At 44.9% G+C, this 23,629-nt stretch overlaps 1 protein-coding gene across 3 annotated transcripts in view; it reads left to right on the top strand.

The window, feature by feature from the left end:
• Positions 1 to 23,629, top strand: part of LOC138511166 (zinc finger protein 436-like) — a 224,563-nt gene that overhangs the window by 4,599 nt on the left and 196,335 nt on the right. The window contains exon 2 of one of the 3 annotated variants that reach the window (XM_069626673.1): positions 2,487 to 2,670. The exons of the other annotated variants lie outside the window; for them this stretch is intronic. The gene's annotated coding sequence lies outside the window, so the exon portion shown is untranslated. The remainder of the gene's footprint in view (positions 1 to 2,486; positions 2,671 to 23,629) is intronic. 3 annotated transcript variants of the gene reach the window in all.

Below are 23,629 nucleotides of genomic sequence, written 5' to 3'. Positions count from 1 at the left end.
TATTCGGGAGGGGGCATTTTTGTATATTTGGGGGGTTCTAATGTGCATCAGGCTTGAGGGGTGAGGCAATAGGGCATTTCTGTGTATTTTTGGGGTTTGTAATGTGCATCAGGGGTGAGGCAATATTGGGGAGGGGGTATTTCTGTGTATTTTGTGGATATGTAATGTGCATCATGGTGAGGCAATATTGGGGAGGGGTATTTCTGTGTATTTTGTGGATATGTAATGTGCATCATGGTGAGGAAATATTGGGGACGGGTATTTCTGTGTATTTTGTGGATATGTAATGTGCATCTTGGGGGTGAGGCAATATTCGGGAGGGGGCATTTTTGTATATTTGGGGGGTTTTAATGTGCATCAGGCTTGAGGGGTGAGGCAATAGGGCATTTCTGTGTATTTTTGGGGTTTGTAATGTGCATCAGGGGTGAGGCAATATTGGGGAGGGGGTATTTCTGTGTATTTTGGGGGTTTGTAATGTTCATCTTGGGGGTGAGGCAATATTGGGGATGGGATATTTCTGTGTATTTTGGAGATATGTAGTGTGCATCACAGGGTGAGGCAATATTGGGGACGGGTATTTCTGTGTATTTTGGGGGGTTGTAATGTGCATCATGGTGAGGCAATATTGGGGACGGGTATTTCTGTGTATTTTGGGGGGTTGTAATGTGCATCATAGGGGTGAGGCAATATTGGGGTGGGGCATTTCTGTGTATTTTGGGGGGTTGTAATGTGCATGTAAAACGTGGCCCCAGTACCTGCAAATGTGTTGGAAGCTTCTTACCTCATTATCTGGAGGGAAAGAAAGCCCTTTACAGATGCTGGGTGTAATTCTGGCAACAATTCTCGCTGTCATAGTGACGGTGCAGCAGAGAAATGCAAAAGTATCCTTATGTCTGACACCACATTTTTCCGCCGCATCACTGACCTGTCCTCCCTATATCGTTACAGAATTGATATTGTGCTCGAAATATTGGAGTAATATTTTGTAAACCAATTCAGGGCAGAGCAACTGCATCTATAGTCATTGACATTGTTTAACTACTTCCTAAGTTCACACTGCCTTAAATGGGAGGCGTGTGTTGATATTTGCTTGGATGGTGCTCCTTCAATGTCTGGTGCTAGAACTTGATAGTAGCTCCACATATATTGTGAACACACTGCGTGATCCCGGGAAGCTTTGCCTGTGCGCAATATGGGGAATGGTCTCGGAGGTGCTGACTTCTGTTGTAAAGATTGTGCATCTTATTAAGATGCACCGCGCAAGAGCCAGTCTGTTTTATTGGGAGTGGGAGTTTTCTGACCGGGGTGTAAAGTGCTGTTAATTGCTTTGCAATTTGAAAGTGGGAGGTCACCTTAATCCCTTAAGGCAGTGGTCTTCAAGTCTTTTTATGCTGAGCCCCCACTTGAGTAAAATAGTTTCCATCCCCCTGCCACAAATGCTTATTTTTGTTTTTTTTTAAAGGCACCATAATCCTTCAAGTCCTCCACCACCTGGCATCCTTTGGGCCCCCCAGTTTGAAGGTCTCTGCCATAAGGCACCCTAGATGTTCAGCATACAAGGCCCCCTTTTCATGGGTGGGGCAACTCCTTCCCAGTTCTACACAATCGCTGTTCTACTGATCCGGCTGATTTGCTTTCAAACCATCGCCAAGTAGGAGTAGGGGATAAATGCTCCTACTGGCTGCCCCTATCTGGCTTTAATGCTGTTTCTTCTCCAATGCCCCAATGTTCCACACAAATAGTCCATGCTTTCCTCAGATAGGTGCACCCGACCCTCTATGTAATAGGTTATCTACATGTATCCGGCCGTGGTGCGTGTGTGAGAACCCATGCCTCTGCAAAGTTTACCCATGGCTTGGTTTACTTTTTGAAGGATTTTTCCACTGCTATGAGCGCTGCACTATTTCAACTGTAGTGCATCATTTATTGCACATTAGCAATGCTTATGGGTCCAGGGGGGTAAGGGGGACGACTTCTGACCCTTCTGGAGGATAGTGCCTGGATCATATTAGCTAAATCCTTCCTGCTAAGGTGTAATATTTACTTTTTGTTCCCCCAGTAAAGGTCACTTTGGTCATGGGTTCTGTCCCTGCATACCCTCCTATTTCCTGTACATGTTGCGGTCTGCAACTGGGGCTCTCTATGGTTGATATTTACATTTAAGAAACTGAAACCGCTGCATGTCTTTTAAAGGACACACAAAATGACTGCAGCATTATAGGTAACAAGAGCTCTGCAGTTAAGAACGTATGGCCTTTCCAGAACACCCACCTCTAATTTTGCGAGCAGATGCAACTAGTTAAAGCCACAATGGGTGGAAGTCTTGGAGGAAGTTAACCAAGCACCAAGAGACGCTTCACTCATAAATCTGGATACATCAGGCAAGAACATCCATAGCAAGCCTACTATAAATTAATGCTTTTGGGTACAAACCTGGTTCGCAAATACTCGGCGCATACTATATTTATTTTTATTTCTTCTTTTAGACAAGAACTCAGATCGTGGCACTCTTTGATTCTGACAATCTGTGCGTTTGAAATGATGGGGAATTTTGAGCCTTTGCAATTGCTGGTGAAGTTAATTGTACATGGCTGATGGAGGGTATTGATGAAAGTAGAAGAGAAATATGTGAAGAAAAGGATTTCAAGGCAGTCGTGCTTTTCTGGTTGGGTAAGCAGTGTATTTCTTTTGTTGTTCATCTATTTGATGTTTGGAGGAGGAGGGGACATCTGACGTCCCTACGCAGAGTTGTTCCCTTGTTAACACATACAGATGAATGCTGCACAATGCCCGCCCCTCATTTACAGCACCTCTTTCCTCTCGAGTAACTCTCTAAAGATGGTCTACTGATTCCTCTTATGTTATTGGCAAACCGCTGTGGGTTGAACGCCCTCGGGACCGTAGTTCAGGTCAGAGAATGGATTGGTATTGGCGAATCGCGCTCTACCTAGTTAGGTATACAGTCTTTTATAATGAAAGTAAAACAATATCAGGTTATTCATCTGTAGTCCCCCGACTCGTGTTTCGACCTTAGCCATCTTCAAGGCCTCGAAATTGAACACTTGGTATGGTGACCAGGTTTGGAAGTTGATTGTGAAAATATCTTCTAACAATTTTCTGATGGTACTTGATGATAAAGGGTTGAGTCCCGAGAGACCTGTTGATGGCTGGCGTGTTGTGCTAAGTCTTTAGTGGTGCTTGGACATGCCGGATCGGTTCCCCAAATCGAAATTCCTAAACAAATATTTTTTTATTTTTTTTGTAATTTTTAAAAAATGTTTTATCTTGGCTCCAATCCTGAACATTTTGTCCACGGGTTGGGAAACTAATCTAGGGTGTCCAAGGTAGAGCGCGATTCGCAAATACCAATCCATTTTCTGTCCTATTCATTCAAGGTCTTTATGCGTAGATCTTGTGGAATTAGTGACGCATCGTGCCACTATTTATATATTATAGTGGTCAGCGCGCACTCTCAAGGTTATGTACCCAGCAGCTAGACTGAGTTGTGGGTAGCTGCATGGGTAGGGAGGGAAAGTGCCAAAGAGAGGAAGAATAAGCAAAAATCCAAGGGGTGTCACCCCAGTGTACAGCTCAGACAAAATATTTGTTTTATTGGTAGTCGTGTTATGAAGTTTCAACTTGCCTTTTTAGTACCTGCAGCCAAGAAACAGTATCAAGACACAGGAAACATTTGATGAAATAATGGAAACCTATAATTGAGGCCTTAAAAAGAAAGGTAGAGGAGAAAAAGCAGCTACCGGTGGAATCTGGAAGAAGAAGATGCAGTGAAAAAAACAAGAGTATTATATTGTAAAAATGGACTGATCCAAAACGTATTAATGGCTGTTCAGAAAAGCTGGAAAACCAAGTCTTTTGGCAGGGATAGCTAGTGTTCTTCATTCCTTCCTCAGAACCTGCCTCTTAGTTCACTTGGACAATTGATTGACCCAGCATTAAATCGGCAGATGGTCTGGGTAATGTTGCAGTTCCCAAAGATGTAGCTGTGCAACAACTGCAACATATTGGACTATAAAGTAACCCGTCAATTGTCTGCTACAAATGTTTTGTCGGACAGATCTAATTTGACAAGCTCCACTCTATCACCACGTCTTCTCAACAGTGTTCTTATTACAGTATGACGGTCATGCCTGTTTGGACAGTGAAATGACACCTACACATTACCACACACCTGCGCAATCTTTCAGATTTCGGTTTAAAAAAAAACAATGTAATTGGTACATCCCCACAACCGAGTTTGGTTGCTATGTCAGCCCCTGCTACTAAGCTACAACGTAATTGTAGCTCACATGCTGCTCTGTGTGAAACTGAAGATGTAAGTGCTCTTGTGTGTAGAACTATTCCAGTTGATCTGGTGAATTTGTAGGTTTTTACATGTTTTTGTTCTATTGGATTTCTGTTGTGGGGGGTCAGCTAATGTTTTCTTGGCTGTGGTGATTGGTTGAACTAATTGCTAGCTGCTCATAGTGATATTGAGTGAAGTGACAAGCAGTCTTGTCATGCAGATAGATCTTTAACGGATTCTGTTTAGGTCACTGAAAGTGAGTATTGTAGTGCAGTGATTTGTAATTGTGGGAGTCTATTGCTTGTGAGGCCATGTTAGCTGGAGGTGAGAAATGAAATTGGGGAGTTTATAGGTTGGTTTGTGACATTGTGGGGTGGATTTGTAGTTTTGTTTACTAAATCAGCAAACCTTAGTTAATGACATTTGAGTGCTGTAGCAAAGATGGCAAGTAACGGCTGCAAATTCCATGTTTTCCAGTACACTATCCATAAGTCTAACCCTATAGTAATACCACCTGTCTTACACACAAGGAATCAAAACCCTTTTCCTAAATCGTTTGAAAGCAACATCCTCCTGAAGTTGTCTGGGATAATTGTTCACAATTTCAAACCCATCCTAAAGTTGTCACAGGGTCATCCTGGAGTAATAAAAGATCACTGGAAGTAATCAGAGCTCATCCTGGAGTAGTTTCTGTGATAACTTGGTCATCTCATTTGAATATTTCGGCCTATACTCATACTTCAGGATGGTTTCGGATGATCTCCCTGAACGAGCCATGGATGACTCTAGGATGGAGTCACCTGATGACTCCAGAATGATTCCAGGAAGATCTTCCTTTTTGACTTGGGTTTGAATCTGGCCACCACATTGTATAATTAAGAGGTTTGCCTATGTTTTTTTGCATACCTCTCAACTCGCACGCTTTTGGCGGGCGTCGCCTGCCACGTAGGCAGCTCTCATTCACCAAGCTCCCTACACATCCATAAGAATCAATGGGCTTTCACCGGCCAAATGCAAAATCAGGTGTTTTCACCCGCCCAAGGGCCATTAACGGTTGAGAGCTATGTTTTTTGTGAAATGTTGTGTGCATAGGAATTGTTCTCGATTTACGCTTTTAGCCTTGATCTGTTTATTTACCTATTAAGCGGATGGTGTCATAATCACAAATTAAGAATTTCATAGGTGTTTACGCAGTTGCTTATAAGTTAATGTTTTTAGTGTCTGTGATATTTTCGCTAGGGTGATTGAGGACAACTCGCTGAACTGGTTTTCTCAACAAACATTTATTTATTTCCGGGGAAGACAACAGGGGTTAAGGAGTGTCTCCAGATGAGAATTACTTGTCTTTATTAAGTTCCGCCAGATGGGGGTGAATGGCATTACAACAATTGCTTCTTTGGCTGGAATTTTAACTCTGAAAGTTCTCTTCTCTCTTTGTTTATGTATTTTGTCCTAGAATTGTCAACTTGAAAGTTCAAACTGCCTCTTTCTCTCATGCAATACCTCTAATTAAATAACGTTACATTGCCGACCCTTGTATTCTTTTCTTCTGTGGGAGACTAGACCTTTTATAGACAAGGCGGTATTGGGGTTTTGTAATAGTCTCTGCTCTGGGTCCTGTCAGCGTGTGACTTCATGTGTTTGGAAACAAATCGCGTATCCTTCGCTGTACGTAATAGTAACTCCTTTTATTCAGGCATTTATTTCTAACTCTGTGCGTAGTGGGGAGATAAATATTTATATAGACACTCACCTCGGCAGCGTCTTCCACCTTCGTGACATAATTCCCTTTTCTGTTCATATTTGCTTCTGAGCAGCCGTTTTTTTTTCATGAAGCTGCGCAGTTCAAACTTTCACTTAGCGGGCGGGTTGTCGCACGCACTTAAAAATCACTTCCTCCACAACGGCACACTACCTTGAAGTCGCCCCTTCCTTCGCTGAGGTAGCGCTCAGTACTGCGGGATAGTGGACTTGCCTTGTTCGTCAGTTATTTCCGTCCACTCTCCTCACAGCTGACTCCCGGCTGACAGCATCCAACTGACGGCAGCAGTTCCAAGATGGCAGTTTAATACAAGGAGAAAGATGGCAAGACCGGAGATGGTTGCAAGAAGGGAAGTGCCCTTGACCTTTTCAGAGAATGACCGTTACTTTCATGAGCCTTTGAGAGTAAAAAACATAATACCCAGAATCAAAACCGAAGAAACCTGCATTGAGTGTCGGAGGTACTCGGGGCTCTAATGCGTTGATGGCCAAGGTGAGGAGGATTGTGCCGCCATGGTCCTTGGCTCCTACTACAAAGCAGCGCCAGTAAAGTTAGCACAGCCAGTGAGTTGGGGAGACTGATAGCAGACCAGTTTGTGTTAAAGCAAGCAGCAACATTGTATAGAGAAAACTGAAGAGAACAGTGTGTGAAGTGTATGTGACAAGCAACGTGAATATAATTAAACTGCAGATGAGTGGATTCCAAAAATGGCCGCTGACAGGAGAGCACTGTAAGTGAAACTCTCCTGCTCCTTGGCACCGGATCTGGGCTCTTCGCTGCAATCCCCTCCCCGGGCGTGATGTTTCTGTGGGGACAGAGGTTCTCGAGAGGCAGCACAGATTTGAATCTGTGAGGAAGAGTCGTTGAAATAAAAAATAAACAGAGGGCACGGCGGGGGCTAGGCCTCGGCAGAGAGTGCGCCTACCCTGTACTTAAACCCCCCCCCTCCCTCACGTCAGAAAGTAGACGCCAACCAGAAGAGCACTGGTAAGGCGTTGCTCATCGCCCACAAGCCGCAGAAGCGATACAGCAAGGTAGTCCCAGACGCGGGACAGGGAACACCCAATCGAGGAGAGAGGAAAGGCGGAGGTGCTCTGCAGGAGAGGAGGCCTGCAGGCAGCATTTCAGAAAGAGGGGCCCCGAGTTCCTGAGTAAGGCCTGAGCCTACGGAAGCCCAGGGCAGATCGGCTGAGCTCACCCAGGAATTGGACTAATCAATCATATTGAAGCACAGCCGATGGCGCCCCCCCACGACAACCTAACCGATAGAGCCTGGAACTGGAGCAGTCCAGGCGCAACAGGACAAAGATGGAGATGAAGACTGCAGTGGTGACTAGGAGAACAAGTCTGGATGGGCCTCACACCTTTTCCCCCTGTCCTCGCTTAAGCAGCAAGGATTAAAGGAATTAACTTTGAAAAGGCAGTGTGATACTGTCAAAGGTAGACTGGGGGCCATAAAAGCACTGGAGGAGAACCAAAAGGACTCACTGAGGTGAGGAGCGGGGGAAACGAGGATCAGCAGCGTGCGAACGGGTTGGCCGGGTCATTGGAGAGGGCTGTAAACATCACAATGGGCATAAGGGGAAAATTGGAATCCGTGCCTCACCAAAAGGACTCCTGCTCAGGAAAAGCAAGGAGGGGGTCACGGAGGGGAAGGGGGAACCTCATCTTGTGTGCTGTTGAGAGTGAGTGTGATTGCACTGACGGGAACTGTCAAGGGGTTCCTTCAACATTAGGCATATCTATCAGTGAACATATAAAAGGGTGAGCGATTCAAAGGCACAAGGAGGCAGTAGCTCGCTTAACACTCATTGGAGAGGATTAAAAGAGGGCTAGGGGAGTGTATATCTCCAGGTAAGGCGGACTGCTGTGGTCCCACAGGAAAGTAAGAACTTAGAAGGTCTAAAAACCGAGGCAAAGGGATCCAAAGCGTGGCAAAAAGGAATACAATTTATTTTTAAAAACTCAGGAAAGACAGATCCAGAAATGGTGGAAAAAAAAGACATGGGACCTAGTAGCCCGGTGAAGTATGACTATGTGGGACCCCAAGAAAGATTAGGGCAAGACGAGGCCGTTACCCAGGGGATTCTAAGACCGTTCTTCCAAGACTTTGGTGACAAGACCACAGGAACTGTGCAGACTCAGATGGGCACAATTTGTGGAGAACTGGCATCAGTACTGCATGAAATCAAAAGGGACATTAATATGACAGAGGATAGAGTTGATACAAATGAGTCTGCTCTCCAAGAATTTGCTGACGAGGCATGTAAAAAGGACGATCTGGTGGGAACAGCTGGCAAATGCAACTCCTAAGCGGAAGACCTTGAAAATAGGTCGAGGAGATTGAATGTCAAAATAAAGGGACTGAAAGAGGGAGTGCAGGATAAGGATGAAAAGGCTGTGATTAAATATTCATGGACTTCCTAGAGGATGACAGTAATACAACACTTAAAATTGATAGTGCCTAGAGTGGGGCTGCTAAGGAAGGAGCCGGGGGCAAGACCACGAGACATTTTGGTGGAACTATATGACTACACTCAAAGAGAAGAGATTCTGGCGCCGTCAAGGAAAGCAAAACCGATAACACGCAATGGGCAATAAATACAGTTTTTTTCCAGGAAAAGAATGTTCGCGGTGGTAAACGCTCTCCTGGATAGGGATATTCGATACCGCTGGACCTTCCCCTTCGGCCTGGTCTTTGACTATTGCATCTCGGCTTGCCAAGAGGCCGTGCAAATATTGGGTCTTGAAGAATAAGACCCCCCCCCCCCACAAGATTTTGAAACCAGAAAAAGAATTGGGAATGGTCTACGGCAAAGAAGAGGAACATAAAGAAGAAAGGTTTATAGAACCTTTTAGGGAACAGCTAATCAATCCCCTGTTTGGTCGCACCCTTCAATAACTTTGGACCAGCGGGAAGAATTAGGCCTACAATGGAAGAAGCAACGGTTGTGCTGCTGCCAAAACAAGGGAAAGATCTGTCAAACTGCGGCTCATATAGACCAATCTCTTTGATCAATATGGACGCAAAGATATATACAAAAATATTTGTGTCCCGTCTTGATGGGCTTTTCCCGAAACTCACTGGCTCAGGTAAATCGGGTTTTATTCAGGGCAGGCCAACTGGAAATAATACTAGGATACCTCACCTGATAGAAAAGGTAAATAAAACAAACGTCCCAGCCTCGAAAAAGCATTCAACAGAATGGAGTGACAGTTCTTGTTCCTCACAATGGAGAGAATAGGGTTTGAGGCTAAATGTGTATCTATGATAAAGGCCAACTATCACAATCCAACGCTGCGCCTGTCGATGAATGGACATTTGTCTGGAGCTATCCGAGTATATAGAGGGGGAAAGGAAAAACAAGGGTGCCCTTTTGTCCCCCTTGCTTTATGCGATTCATCCGTAGCAGCTTCTTGCAACGATAAGGGAAACCCCTGACATAAAGGGAATACCCTTTGGATTAGGGGAACATAGTGTGGCCGCATTTGCGGATGAAATGTTAACACTGTTGGACCCATTAAATTCCCTCGGAGCAGTGAAGAGGACTTGAATCTTTTTGGGGCAGTCGCAGGGCTGAAAATCAACACATGTAAGTCGGAGGTCCTTAAACTGACCTTTCGGCTGGAGACCGAGCATAAGATTAAGGCAACTTTCTCATATAGTTGGGCAGATAAATCCATAAAATACATAGGGGTGAATATAGTGAAAAATATGGACGATTTGTACTTGGCTAACTACAGTACTTGGCTAACTATCCCCCCTTAATTGAGGCCATTAAGAAGATGCTGCTTGGTTAGGACCTGCTTCGATATTGTAGCTGGGTAGGATAAATGAAATCAAGTCGGCGGTTCTATTTTATGACCCTTCCAATAAAGGTTCCTAGGTCTTTCTTCCTAACCATCCAATTGGACACGCGGAGGTTCATATGGAATAATAAAAAGCACAGGGTGGCAAGACAGGTTATGACCATGCCAAGAAATAGAGGAGGGGGGCGCGCGTGCATGGGGGAACCAGACATAAGGGCATACTATTTGGCTGCACAGATTCGAGTAATCGGGGACTGGTTAAAAGACGTGCAAAAGCCATGGTGTGAAATGGATGAAGCGGTGGTTGAACATCTTGAGAGGGTCCTTGGGAAGTCAGAGGGACAGAACACATCTGTATTGTAGCAAAATATGTTCTGTGCTGGGGGACTTGTGGGACGAACTGGTACAAAGAGCGAACTTCACCACCTACCCGTCACCCTTTACTCCTATATTCCACAACCCACATTTTTTGTTGTCTGAGGATAAGGGACATGTTAAGGGGGGTGGCACGCAAGATAAAATCCTTCAAGCAGTGGAAACTAGATTTCGGAGTGGAAGAAGGGGAGAGTTTTCACTACTCAGTGCAGGCCTGCATGGGGGCACCCAGCGTCGATCAAGTGTGTTTGTGTGTGTGTTTTAATCACCACATTCTGCCTAATGGCCGTGTTTAATCTGGGACTGCTTGTCCGCCACCACACCCGTTGATCACTGTGAAAGTAGGACCTATGCCCCCCTTTTTATTTCTCCCCTCTGTTTTTAATTCACTCTGCACCACTTACAGCAGGTGTAGGGCCAAACTTCACCCAGGGACTCGTAGCCGGGTCAAGAGTTCACCTTCCTTTAGTCAGGTGACCCCAGTGGGTCCTCCTTTATGACCACTATAGTATGCGATACGTTCCATTCAGTTTCTTTTCCCTCCACAACATCGACCCACTGAGAAACGTTTTTGCTGACCCTCTAGTGACTCCACGCTAGTGCCATCCTCCTCCTACTTACCCAGTTGAGAGGCACCTTATTGGTAATCAGCCTTGCATTTCGTGCTTATTACTTACCTGATACACAGGCTTTGCCTTATGTATGTTCTGGTCATTCTCCACAGACTTGAGCTGGATTTTCATATCCCTCGTCTGATGCTTTGGCACTCAGACTGTTGCCTCTCTGCAACCCTTTACGTTAAGAACTGTTTGCACCCAGTCTCTCTCCCGAGACTGACAATAATAGCATTCAGTGCTTTGTAATTTGATTAGTTACTTTTTGAATCCCACACACTCCTGATCTCCCTATTTATCTATCTTCCTTTGACTGAGGCCATAGGACACCTCGCCTGTCACTTATCCCGTCCTGATGAAGGCTGACCATTTCACAGCTACACTGATTTAGGTCCTTTAGGCCGAAACACAGTTGTGTCGACTGTTGTCTTAAGTGTTTTACTGATGTATTGTCCAGTTTAACTAACTGGCACCATGTATGATATATGCACTCTGTTTCTCATGTTTCGCTTGAATAAGGAACCATAGAGAATAATTGTTGTCTTTGAATTGTGATCCAAATAATCTCTTTTGGATGAACACCCACTGTACCATGTTGGTTACGCTCTATATCAATTGTTTCAGTGTCCTATGTTTCGATATGTATTTAGAACATATGCTACCCATGAATTAAATTTTGCATAAAAGTAGCAGTCATTGTCACCACTTGATTCTGTTGACAGTTAGGAGTCGGTGTGTTTTGGATTTCAGAACATTGATCAATTGTTTCATGAATGTAAACCCACCTGGGCAGAGCAGGGCCTTAACCACGTGCCCTTTCTTCTAAATTACCACCCAGTGGCTCACCAGCTCAGAGTTTGGCCTACCGTGCTGCAGATATTGCCGTTCCGAGTTGAGGCCTGTAACTTGAGGGTGGCGGGGGGGTGTGGAGGTGGATGGGTGATCTTCGGCTTGTGCAACACGACGTACCTTTGTGAATTTTCTTGGGCCCTCCATCGAGTTATTTTGCATTTTTCAACTGGAAGACCTTGCACCAGCATTAGTCGCCAAACGGAGAACTTCTCAAACCTGAAGCCCCTGGGGATCAATGGCTGAGGCTGACGGCGGGAAACATCCTCGTACCCTCTTCAGCAGACTTGCCAAGTCCTATGAAGAATCTGAGTTCAGGGAGTGAGTTGTAGCGATACTTACCTGCACCCCGATACTTACCTGCACCCCTATCTACCACTTAAGTTTTGATAACTTTTTTTATTAGTTTTACTTTGCTATTGCTTGTTCATGCAAGTTCTCTGAAAGTTGGGGACATGATTGTTAGATTAATTTGTACCCTAATGCTTAGAACTGTTCATTGGACCCCAGAGAGACTACCTTCATTTCTTTCTAGCTTCACAAAACTTTAAGGAATTTTGCTGATCTTTTGGGCACAAGGCCCAATACATTTTAGGGGCTGGACCTCTGAAGCTAGGCTTGTTTCTCTGTAGACCTGTAGTGCTTAAACGGATCTTTACCTTCCTTTTTAGGGGTTTGATATGTATTTTGCTCTAGTCCAGTAATCTATTAGTGTTGTGTAATATTATTACCCGTTAGTCATTTGCCACTGTTATTTGCCATAAGTAAAGCAGTATTTTTATACCAGTCTAAGTGTGTTCCTTGACTGTTTTCTCATTGTGGACCTCTTGCAAGCTCACCACCTCTTAAGACTTAGCCTAGACCAATTGCTACCTCAATTTGGTTTGGCTACAGCTCCCCGTGCTGTCCCTGTCGCAATACTAGGTTGGCCTTCTATACATCTGTCCAGCAGGCCAAAGTCTAGAAAATAAGTCTTAACAAATTGGTGTACAGTGGTGGGATGAACCTCTCAACTGGTGTTTAGTGGGTGAGGATCAGTATTGGGTAACCCAGTGTTGTATACTGGTGCATTGTCTGGAAAACACTTAAACAGGACACTGTGATAATTAACCGCATTGTAGTTGTCACCTACTATAATTGATACATGGAAGCTATTACCTTCACTGCCTTAAGTTCTTCAAAAGTGGATTACTTAACAAAGTTGTGTAGTCACTGAGGCTTGACAGTCTCTGCCACTAAAGGAGAATTGATTGTGAAAATACTTGATTTTGAGAGAGTAAGGGTGTCTCTCCCCTCACTAATGGTACTGGTAGGGAAGCTGGGACTGGACCCGCAGCAGTAATGGAGGTGCTGCCACTGCAGCTACTGATGTTTATGAGGAGGAAGAGGGTGAGTCCTCTGGGCTGTCACAACATCTAAGGTTGCAGAGTTTAAATTAGCTAGGCTAGATTCCGAAAGAATTGAGGGGCAGAAGGACAAAGACCACCCATTGGAGCTTGCCAAGCTTCAGGCTTCATAAGGTTCTTCCAGAGGATCTGGAAATTGTTCTGGATCCTCTTCACATCCAAGGTTCCCACAAGATCTGCTCAAAGTGGATGAGGGGAAGACGGCTATCATTGATTGGCGTGTAACTTTTCAATATGAATGTGAAGTACAAGGAGTGAGTGATGCTGATAGGATTGTATGGTTGCGCAGTAGACGGCCCCATTCTGGCTGCAGTGCCATTATGGAAATGAGCGGAGAGGCAAGATTTTGCAAACCTTAAGCAAATTCTCATCTAAAAGTTTGGGAAGACTCCTGCCCAATACTTAGGAGATTTTAGCGAGTACACGGGAAAAAAAAAATGCATTACTTTTTTGTTACAGATTCTTTGAAAAACGTTTGTGGCTGGGAGCACATTTTTGCCTCTTGTTCCCCAGAGCTTAAGCAGCATTTGCCTGACCTTAAGGAGTTAAATCTTAAGAGGTTAGCCATTGCTGCTGACCTATGAGTCTCACATAGTGTCCCATAAGGACAAGCTTGCTTCATGTAAGCATGAGGAGGGAAAGAAGCAGAAAGAGGGTGGGTGTTACAGTCAAACATTGTCCTAGAAGGTCCACAAAAGCTTTCATGAGGTGAAGTTCCGAGTCTGGTCAGGCTAGTGGGACTAATCCTTCCAAGTATGAGAAGCTCTAAGCCTCCCTATGTGTCAAGACCCAGTGGGACTTGTTACACAAGTGGAACAAGTGACCATAAGAAGGGGGGACCCCAAGTGTAGGCATAAGACATTGGGGGTCCACTCTGCAAGTCTGGCCTTCCCTCAGTATGAGGAAGTACAGTTTGCAGGGGTGTCATTCCCTTTAGAGTCCCTCCCGACAGGTGAAAAATCGGAAGTTAATCTACATTCCTTGGAACCTACTAGTGGTTGAGCATGTGTTCCCTTCCCAGTGCTGTCCCTTATTAATAATTCCTCTAGAGTTAGTGTTCAGGTAGTAGGTGTAAGTACCTCTATTGTTAGGAACACTGGGCCCAGTCCTACTGATGTGGGGGGGGGGGGTCCTCGGGGACAACGCGTTTGCCTTGGAAGTAAGGCAACACGTCGCACCACAGATTGGAATCCTCGCCCTTGGAAACCACTCGCTGGTATTAAGCGCGTTATAAATGAACAATAAAATAAAAAAATAGGTTAATCCATGGTAAACCCACAGGTTCTTACCAGAGATCCTGTGAGGGATACTCAGTTGACTGGTAGGCCCTCTCTCCTGTCATTGGAGCTGTGAATAGTGAAATGGCCAGGGCATCTGTCAATGTTAAGAGAGTGGTTCCTATTTGAGTTCTGGGTGAACTAACTCTTTTACGACTTAGGCCCTGATAAACACTCACCAGACTCTTCAAGCACTTTATCTCAGAATCAGGCTGCCTTAGCCAATCCTAAGGTAAGCATCGGCTGGCCAGAGGAGTCGGAAGAGACGGCGAGAAGGAGACTATTCCCCCCCCTGTCCTACCTACAATATCTGTTGAGGTTGTTGGTTGTGTCCCTAATCCAAGCTTGGAAGAGGGACCCCCAGAAAATCTTGAATCCTATAGGACTCCTGAACTACCTAGCATGCTGGTAGATGATATCCCTAGGGGAGAGGAAAGTATGGGCCAACAGAAAAGAAATCCATCATGGATAGGCCTATGGAGAAGGGGCTGCTTCCAATGGGAGGGTTCCCCTCCGGTGAAGCGAAGAATACAACAGGAAAGTGGGTTACTGGGAAGCAAGGCCACAGAGCAGACCTTGAGAGGTTGGAGGTTTCTCGGGCTGTGTGGCCCTTCCTCCTACAGTTGCTGTGTGACATTCCCCTGGTAGTTCATCCTAATATCGGGCTGCCACCAGAGTGGTCTAATGCTGGCCCATGGTTGGGATTCCAGAAGAAAACCAATGAAGGAGTCTCGTTATTTGTCACTAGGTTGACGGGAGTGAGACAAGTATTCAGTTACTCCAGAATTCACTTTCAGGAGTGAACTATTTTACCAGAAGGCAGGCCTAATTTGGTTAGCCCTTTGACTCTGGAGACCTCAGGCAATAGGTTACAATTGGAGATTGCTGATCACAATCCCATATGTCATTGTGCCAACCCACAGGGAATGACTGCCAAGTCAGTCATTGACACCTTACTGAATGACAGTGGCAGAGGTAGCTCCTCTACTGTAGTTGACAAAGGTTAGATCCAGTGGAAGGAGGGTGAAGTGACCTGTCGTCAGTTCTGTCGTCCACAGGAAGATGGTCTTGTCAAAGCTCTCCTCAGTTTGATTGGAGCCCTTACAGGGCCCCAGAGAAGGAGGTGGGACCTTCTCCTGCCAAGCTTATTTACTAAATCCCTGAACCCATGTGAGTGGTCTGAGCCTTGCCGAGTTTCACAACTTACAAGGCAAACTTTTCAGAAGGCCTTGGTGGACCTAGAAAGGTTACCATTGTTTCCTATGAATAGTTTGGAGGATTCTGTCTGGAGAGATGGCATTGGAGCCCTGCTTATGGCTACAGAAAGGGGGCCAGAGAAATCTGTGTCCTGTGCCAGAGCAGCCCTTCTAATGACTTCAGTGAGGATGACCCGACCCCCATCAGCAAGGTGAGCTGGAGATTGTGCTGAGGTAATCTTCCCCCCCTTGTCACTGAAACCTCTTATGACAGTTTGGTGTAAACCATGCTGTATTATGGGAGTTGATGAACCTGCCAAGTTTGAGTGTTGTGGTGGTTCAGAAAAACCAACACGAGGTTCTGACAAGTGGTGCAAGATCCATCCTTTGTTGGAACAAGGGTTGTTTGAGCCTTCTAGCTGCCAGGCGTCCAGTTCCGAGGATCTGGAGAAACAAACAGGTACATCAAGTTAGGGATTCTGTATGGACACTAGAGCTCTGTATGCTGTCCACATTCCCCACCAAGAGGCGACATTTGATGGATCAGCTCTGTACTGAAAAGTGCAGTGGTAGTTTTGATCTCTGCAGGGTATAGAAACCTATCCCTGCCAGTTTATGCTGAGGAGGAAATAGCAGTTATGGCTTTTTCAGATGCGTACTTCAGTGTATTGATTTCTAAACTGGTGGCTGCAACTGACACCTGTCAAATGAGATTAGACCCTGTTCTGTATGAGAGAATCTAAGCAATATATATCTGGATGATATGGCAGATTAAACCCCACTGGGAAAAGCTCAAAAGATTGGGGGGGGGGGCTGGGAGGGTCGGGTCCTTCATCAGGCCAACTTGTTCAGGGAGACAACTGCGTGTCAACAAGTCCATTGGCCTTCCTTTAGCATAACTTTGGTGTAAGTGGAGGCAAGATGCAATCTCATATTAGTGGGGTACATGATGTACAGAACTGGGATATCCCCACTACCCAAGCAAGGACTTTTCTGGACCTCATTGGGAAGTGCAGTAGTTAAGTGGCAGACTGTAGAAATATAGCTATCCCTCTGACTGCCCTCACTACTTCAAAGGGACCTAAATAATGTGTATGCAACCTTGGAGTATGAGAAGGCCTTCATTGGCCTGAAAGAATCGCTAGGTCAGGCCCCTGGATTAAGGGCACCTGATTGGAAGAGACCTTACATAATGCAGGCAGATGCCCATGACGCTGGCATAGTTGACTAACTTTCACAGCTTGATGACAAAGGTGAGGAACAACCTATATGTCAAATCGGCTACCAGTGTGAGTGGAGAACCCGGGTGGCCCCAGGTGTAGCATTGTATGGTGCCTTGGGAAGTTGCGGTCCTACTCACTTCACTGTGTATACTCGCCCTAAGCCTTTGAAGTGGTTGGTGGATATTGAGGGAGAGAACCCAATGTGGCTCAGGTGGTTCATGAGTCTACATGCCTTGAACTTCACTATTGGGCTTATCCCAAATTTAGCAATGCTGATGGGCTGTCCAAATGAGATGACCGAACAGAGTACCCATGCAGGGGTGGATTAGTTCCCCCTGTCCCTAGTCTGGGACGGGCGAGTGTTAGGAAAGATTTCTCTTTACAGCACCTTTCCTTCCATTTCTATGACCCCCAAACCTTTTTGCTTTTATTTTTTTCTCCGGTCTACTCTTTTATTTTTTGCAGTGCAGTGAAGCCTTAAGCTTCACTACAATGACTTTTGCTGATTTTGTCATGTGGCAACTGACGTGTCCTTCAGGCTGTCAGAACTGGGAAACGTCATTTCCCTTAGTCTTGGTTACTTTGTTACTATTTTTGGTAACTTGTTATCCTTTTACAGTGCAGTATGACGGGGGTACGCTTATTGTTTTGCCCTAGACTGACACTCAGAGAATTCTGGTTACTCTAGGTGTGCTGGAAGGATAGGCTGGTGGCAGCAGTTACTTTGTGCTTTTTCTTTTGGTGTATTTAGTTTTGCCCTTGCCGCATTTACCACGTTGGCTAGTGGTCAAACATGGCCATGCCGCGCTTGTCCTTTTGCCACCTTGTGTTTTACGCCTCCTTATATGGACTTCCAGTGCCCGGGAAAGCGGAGGCTGTTGGCCTGCTACTAGAGGGCTATGGGTGTTTGCTGCCAGGAAGTGGGTTTACTTTGTCTAGTCCCAATCCACAAAAAAAGGTTTCTGACTGGTATGTATGAGTTTTGCCGCCAGTGATCCTGGTTGGACCACTGCTGGGAGGTTGGGGGTGGGGTGGGGTGTTGGGGGGTGGTATGGCTCAGGTCTGTCATTGGCTAGTGCGAGATCCAGCTCTTACCTGTCTTTTAGGATAAGAAGAGGACCCCTGCACTCACTCTAGAGAGATCCTGGAAGAAACCGAAGGAGCCAAGAATCGTCTTGCAACTAGACAAAGACCCGTTAGGAGTCCTGGTGACCAACTTCTGCTGCTTTCCTGGTAGAGCCCTGTCTTGGAGGGAACATCGCTTCTCGAGGTGTGCTTGGAGTCCTACGTAGAAGAGCCTTTAGAAGTGTCCCTGGACCAGTGGCTAACCAGCTCAGAGTTTGACATACTTTGCTGCAGACGTTGCCATTCCGGATTGAGCAACCAGAATTACCTCGGCGAAATCTCGTGGTCCTAGCATCAAGGGGACCCGGGATAGGAGGCTAAGTCTGACCGCGGCAAGTTGAATCCCTTTGCATCACTGTATGAGTGGCCGCCATCTGAAACTGATTATCTGCGTCCATTCCTGTCCTGAGAGGGGCCCTGCATCAAGTTCATTTGCATTTTTCAACTGGATGACCTTGCACCAGCATTAGTCGCGAACCTGCAACTGCTGGGATCAAGGACTGAGGCTGACAACAGGAAACACAGCTTTGTACTCTCTTCAGCAGACATGCCAAGTCCTAGGAAGAATCAGAGTTTGGGAGAGTGAGTTGTAGCGATATTTACCTGCACCCCTATCTCGACAATGTTTATAAACTTTTGCATTAGTTTGGCTTTGCCATTGCTTGTTCATGCAAGTACTCCTAAAGTTGGGGACATGTTTGTTAGATTAACTTGTCCCCTAAAGCTTGGAACTGTTCACTAGACCCAGAGAACCTACCTTTTTGTGTTTTTCTAGTTTCACAAAACTATGGAATTTTGCTGAACTTTTGGGCACAAGGCCCCATCCATCTTAGGTGATGGACTTCTGAAGCGAGGCTTGTGTTTCTGTGGACCTGTAGTACTTATACTGATTTGTACCTTCCTTTTCAGGGGCCTTATATGTATTTGCCCTACTAACAGTGATTGTGTATATGTATCTATTATTAGTGTTGTGTGATATTGTTACCTGTTGGTAGTCAGTATTTTTATGCCTGTTCGTCTAAGTGTGTTCCTGGACTATTTCAGTGTGTGTGCTCATTGTGGAACCCTTTAAAAGCTCACCACCACTTGAGACTTCACCTAGACCACTCTCCTTGCTACCTTGAACTGGTTTGGCTACAGCTACCCGAGTTGTCACCGTCACAATACTAGGTTGCCCTCCTATACATGGTGGCCAGAGTTAAGAAAAACAGTCCTAGCACCCATTTTTAGATAATTTGGCCCCATAGCTTTCACCACCAGACAAAAACTGGCACACATTTTGATTCCGAACTTGAAGGTGATGGGGACGAGTTATGTTGGCACTTCAAACCCCCCCACCCCCTTCCACACAACCTTAGTGGTAGTTGCAGGTGTGTGTCACTGGCTTTCAATGCCACCCCACAATGAAATTTACCATGACAGCCAGCAACACTCGGATATCGTTCGTGGACCTTCTCATTCAGCACCAACACAATAAACTGATTTTCTCACTCTACACTAAGCCCACTAACCGCAATACGCTCTTACACTTCGCCAACTTCCATCCGCAAAACCAAAAAGAAAATTTACCATAATCGCAATTCCTTAGATTGAGGCAGAACTGCACTCAATTACCTGACTTTGACCACCACGCAAAGAATCTGAGTGTTAAATTTCAACAATGTGGTTATTCCTATAAACGGGCAAGGTTTACTTTCCGACAAACTCTTTTTGAACCTAAAAACAAATCTTAACAAGATAAACTCATATGTGCTTTGATATACAGTCCGCACATTTTCATGATTAAAAAAAACATTAAAAAATTCTGGCCGGTAGTCCAACTACCTTTGCCAAATGAACCTTTTACCCATCTTTGCCATGAAAAGGCAGAACAATGTGAAGGACCAATTGGTTCATGCATCTACACAAAATAGCTCCAGATCGACAATTAGAGGTTGGGACCTTCGGCCTCTCACAGGTCACTTTCCATGTGGCTCTTGTTCAATCTGCAAGCTGGTCTATAAAACCAAAGCCTTCACTGTTGATGGTAAAACATGGCACCTGTTGATACCATACCAACTGTAAAATCCCATGGGCCATTTACTGTATTGAGTGCCCTTGTGGGCTAAAATACATTGGTAAAACATTGCGGCCAGTACATACACACGCATCACGGAACATCGATCCCATATTCGTTGTAAATCCAGTACTTCACCTCTAGTCAGTCACTTTACGCAACAAGGCCACTCCCCGGATGACGTCCGATGGTGGGTTATTGATGTGGTCCAAGATGCACTGAACCCACATCGCACATTGGCCAACAAAGAAGCCTGGTGGATTTTCATGTTGGACACCAGAGAGCGGAGGCTTAATGAAGCATTCCCCATATGGTAGCCACTGGTTTTTGTGTCACTTTTTGATCCTTGCCCTGTGCCCGCTCTGAACAGACAGCCCTACTCTTTAAATATTGTTTGTTTGTTTGTTTATTTATTTATTGTGCGCACCAGACCCTAGGGTAGCAGGGCGCAAGAGAACAAGGAGGTTTACAGCTTAGTTAACGTTTGCAGGTTACAGATTAATTAACGTTACAGGTTACAGGCATAGTGGACATTTCGAATCTGCAGGGTAGGACAAGTGCAAGTGCAGATAAGGCGTAGCTAAACAGTCAAATCTATGGCGATCAAACAGTAAAAGCAGGTTAGTACAAACATTATAAGAAGACGTTACGTATAAAGTGACATACTCTATGTCGCATTCTCAATAAGCCATTTTATGGTGTTCTTTCTAAAGTTATTGAAGGTTTGGTCAGATCTGAGTGCAAGGGGTAGGGAATTCCATAACTGTGCTGCCTTAACTGGGAAGCTGGAACCTCCAATGGTGGCTAGTTTGAATCTGGGCACTAGGAGGCAGTTGGGGCTGGCTGTCCTTGTGAGTCTCGTTGGATTTTTCCTGTTGAAGCGTTCTGAGAGGTATCGGGGAGCTTTGTTGTTTAGGCATTTGTGGATAAGGGACGCAGATTTAAGGTTGATTTTTTCTTGGGTGGAAAGCCATTTGTGTTTTCGTCTTATTTCTGAAATGTGTGTACTTCTGGGGATACTTAGGGCCGCTCTAAGTGCATTGTTTTGGAGCACTTGGATTCTGTGGATGATTTGTTTGGTAGTCCCTATGTAGAGGGCGTTGCAATAATCTAGTTTCGATAAAATGAGGGCTCTAGCTAGAATAAGACAGCTGTCCTCTGAAAGGAATGGTTTCCCAGCTCGTATTAACTTGCATGTATAGGCAGTGGATGATGACAGTGAGTTCACCTGTTTGGTGAAAGATAGTGTCGCATCAAGGTAAAAACCTAGGGTTTTTCTCCTGTAACAGTGTTGTTGACCACCCCTTCACTTACTTGACTCATTCATGACCTCATATTCGCATCCTCGTTGCACGTTCTTTTCAAACCTGGGCCAGTGCAGTCCCTATGTGCTAAGCATTGTTTTCTCACGCGGTTCTTAAAGCCTATTTTCAGGTCTTTTGCACACTCTAGTCTCTCCCACGTAGATGGTTGTGTTTTTATATTTTGGACTATATCTGTCACTTTATTTAGTCTCCGTCATTTTGATATTTACATACTGCATTTCCTTTGTGCATGGAAAACATGAAGCCCTCTTTCTATGGCCATGGTTGTAGACATCTCTATATTGCACCCCATTGGCTCTCAACCCGGATGCTCCGTATGAATTTCCATACAGGCAGGAGTCTCCACTTGCGGTGGACTGTACGCACTTGTAATAATCATCGCTCATCACAGGTGAGATTGTGCTCAAACTGCTAACCCAGCAATAGTTCAAAGGCGGCTCTTCTGACGGCTATAACCGTGAGACACTTACATGCTGACCTAGATCTTTTTGTCTTTCGGCTCGCTTTGTGTCTATATAGAATCGGAGCTGAGATACTCCAATAGCTCAAGTCTCCGTGTGCAAACTGTTGTTCCTACGGATAGAAACAGCGGCCACATTTTCTTGTAAGCAACACCCCGTGACAATTCAAGATTGCGGTTTAGAACATCCAAGTATTTTCTTTTGCTTATCCATGCTGGCTCTGACCTAGTATGTCTGTGTCCCCTTAGAGGTCTGTGTTGGCACGAAATAAGATGTACTCCCAATTCTCACTTAAAGTGCCAATCTACAAAACAGCCCTTTCATCATGCTACGAAGTTTTGACTGAGCCGGCAACTTGGAACTAGCAGTTCCTTTCTAATTATCCTGCGATGCAATACCAATAGTCCCTACTAAGGATCGTCGGTAGGTTACTCGAGCACGCTTTTACAGTCTGCCACTTTGGCAAACAACCTCTCATCTTTTTTTCAGACCTTTCTTAATCATTTATCCTCCACACCTTTCAAGCATCACTGGGTGCAGCACGTTTAATCCTTTTGAATATCTTGAAGTCTATGCTGCACTGACCATGGATAGGTCCAGCCTTATTTCTGCACTTACTTTCTAAGACTGGTGAAGGGATCTTGCCTAAATTCTACTAATACAGGAGACACGCCACAGATAAATCATTTCCGGTTTTGGTTACTCAGCATTACGCTCCTACTAATAACTTTTCTATATTCAGATGGTCCCTATTTCAACCTAAGGGCACCTGCTTAGCCCTGTCTCCAAAACCTTTGGAACTGGTATCCCCAGTTCATCACTACATGCTTATAATAGCTCTACTCTACCCCTTCTTTTTCCTAGGGGCTGAATAAAGAAACCTACCTTTCCTGACGAAGGTGGTGTACTTGTTTTGTCTACCACCGAAACGCCCACAGGCCACTGTACTAGCTTGGGGACTATTCCACATCCCTCATACTAGATCCGGTGGCACACCACGCATATAAGAATGATGGCGTAAAGACATCCGCTCTGCCTGCTTGTAGAGGTAATTTGTTACCAATTAATCGGTGACAGAGAGGTACCCGTTCCATGAACACTGTTTTGTGCCTTTTTCACAAATTTCGGTTTGCTCTATAGCTTGTAACCATTACATGTATGAGCACAATATTTAAATGCATATGCTGTTAAGCTGCTTTGAATATAATTTATTTTACCATCAATGTTTTTTCCTCAAACTATCAGCTCCACATTGGCATGTTTTGCCCATATAAGTGCATATTTTTAGTAATGCTCTGTTTGTTTAGTTATTCATCTGTCTACCAAACAGACATTGGGTGGTCAGTAAATAATGTGTCTGTTTATGAATCTATTTTGTAACATTTTAATAATTAAAACTTGCTTTTGTTTAATGTATTCATTATTTGCTGGATTTCTTGCTTTATGATTTCTACTGTGTATGTGATTTCTACTGTGTATGTTAACAGTGCAATAGGCTCCATCTGTGTCCAAACGGTGTGATTTAATCCTGATCAAGTTTATAAATGCCTTGAACCTACAAATTACTTTCAAATTTTCATGATTTTGCCGGAACACTTGGTTGCTATACTTTTGACCACTCCATTCAGTTCCCGTAGCATCTGGAGTTCCTCTTTTGTTCTTAGTAATCTGTTTACTGCACCTAAAGGGAGTGGATTAGCATTCATATTCAAGAGTTCTCTTAATCTAAGAGTTGTCAACAGCCAACAGTTGCCCTCTGTGGAACTACTCCCAATCTCACCGCCTCGGTGCACCTCATCTACCGGCCACCCGGTCCCACTTCCACATTCGTAGAAGATATCTCATCC

This window comes from Ambystoma mexicanum, chromosome 6p, assembly GCF_040938575.1.
Source record: "Ambystoma mexicanum isolate Mex_15411 chromosome 6p, UKY_AmexF1_1, whole genome shotgun sequence".
Taxonomy (NCBI): domain Eukaryota; kingdom Metazoa; phylum Chordata; class Amphibia; order Caudata; family Ambystomatidae; genus Ambystoma; species Ambystoma mexicanum.
Note: the sequence above shows the minus strand (reverse complement) of the source record. Positions and strands in the feature narration are given on the sequence as shown.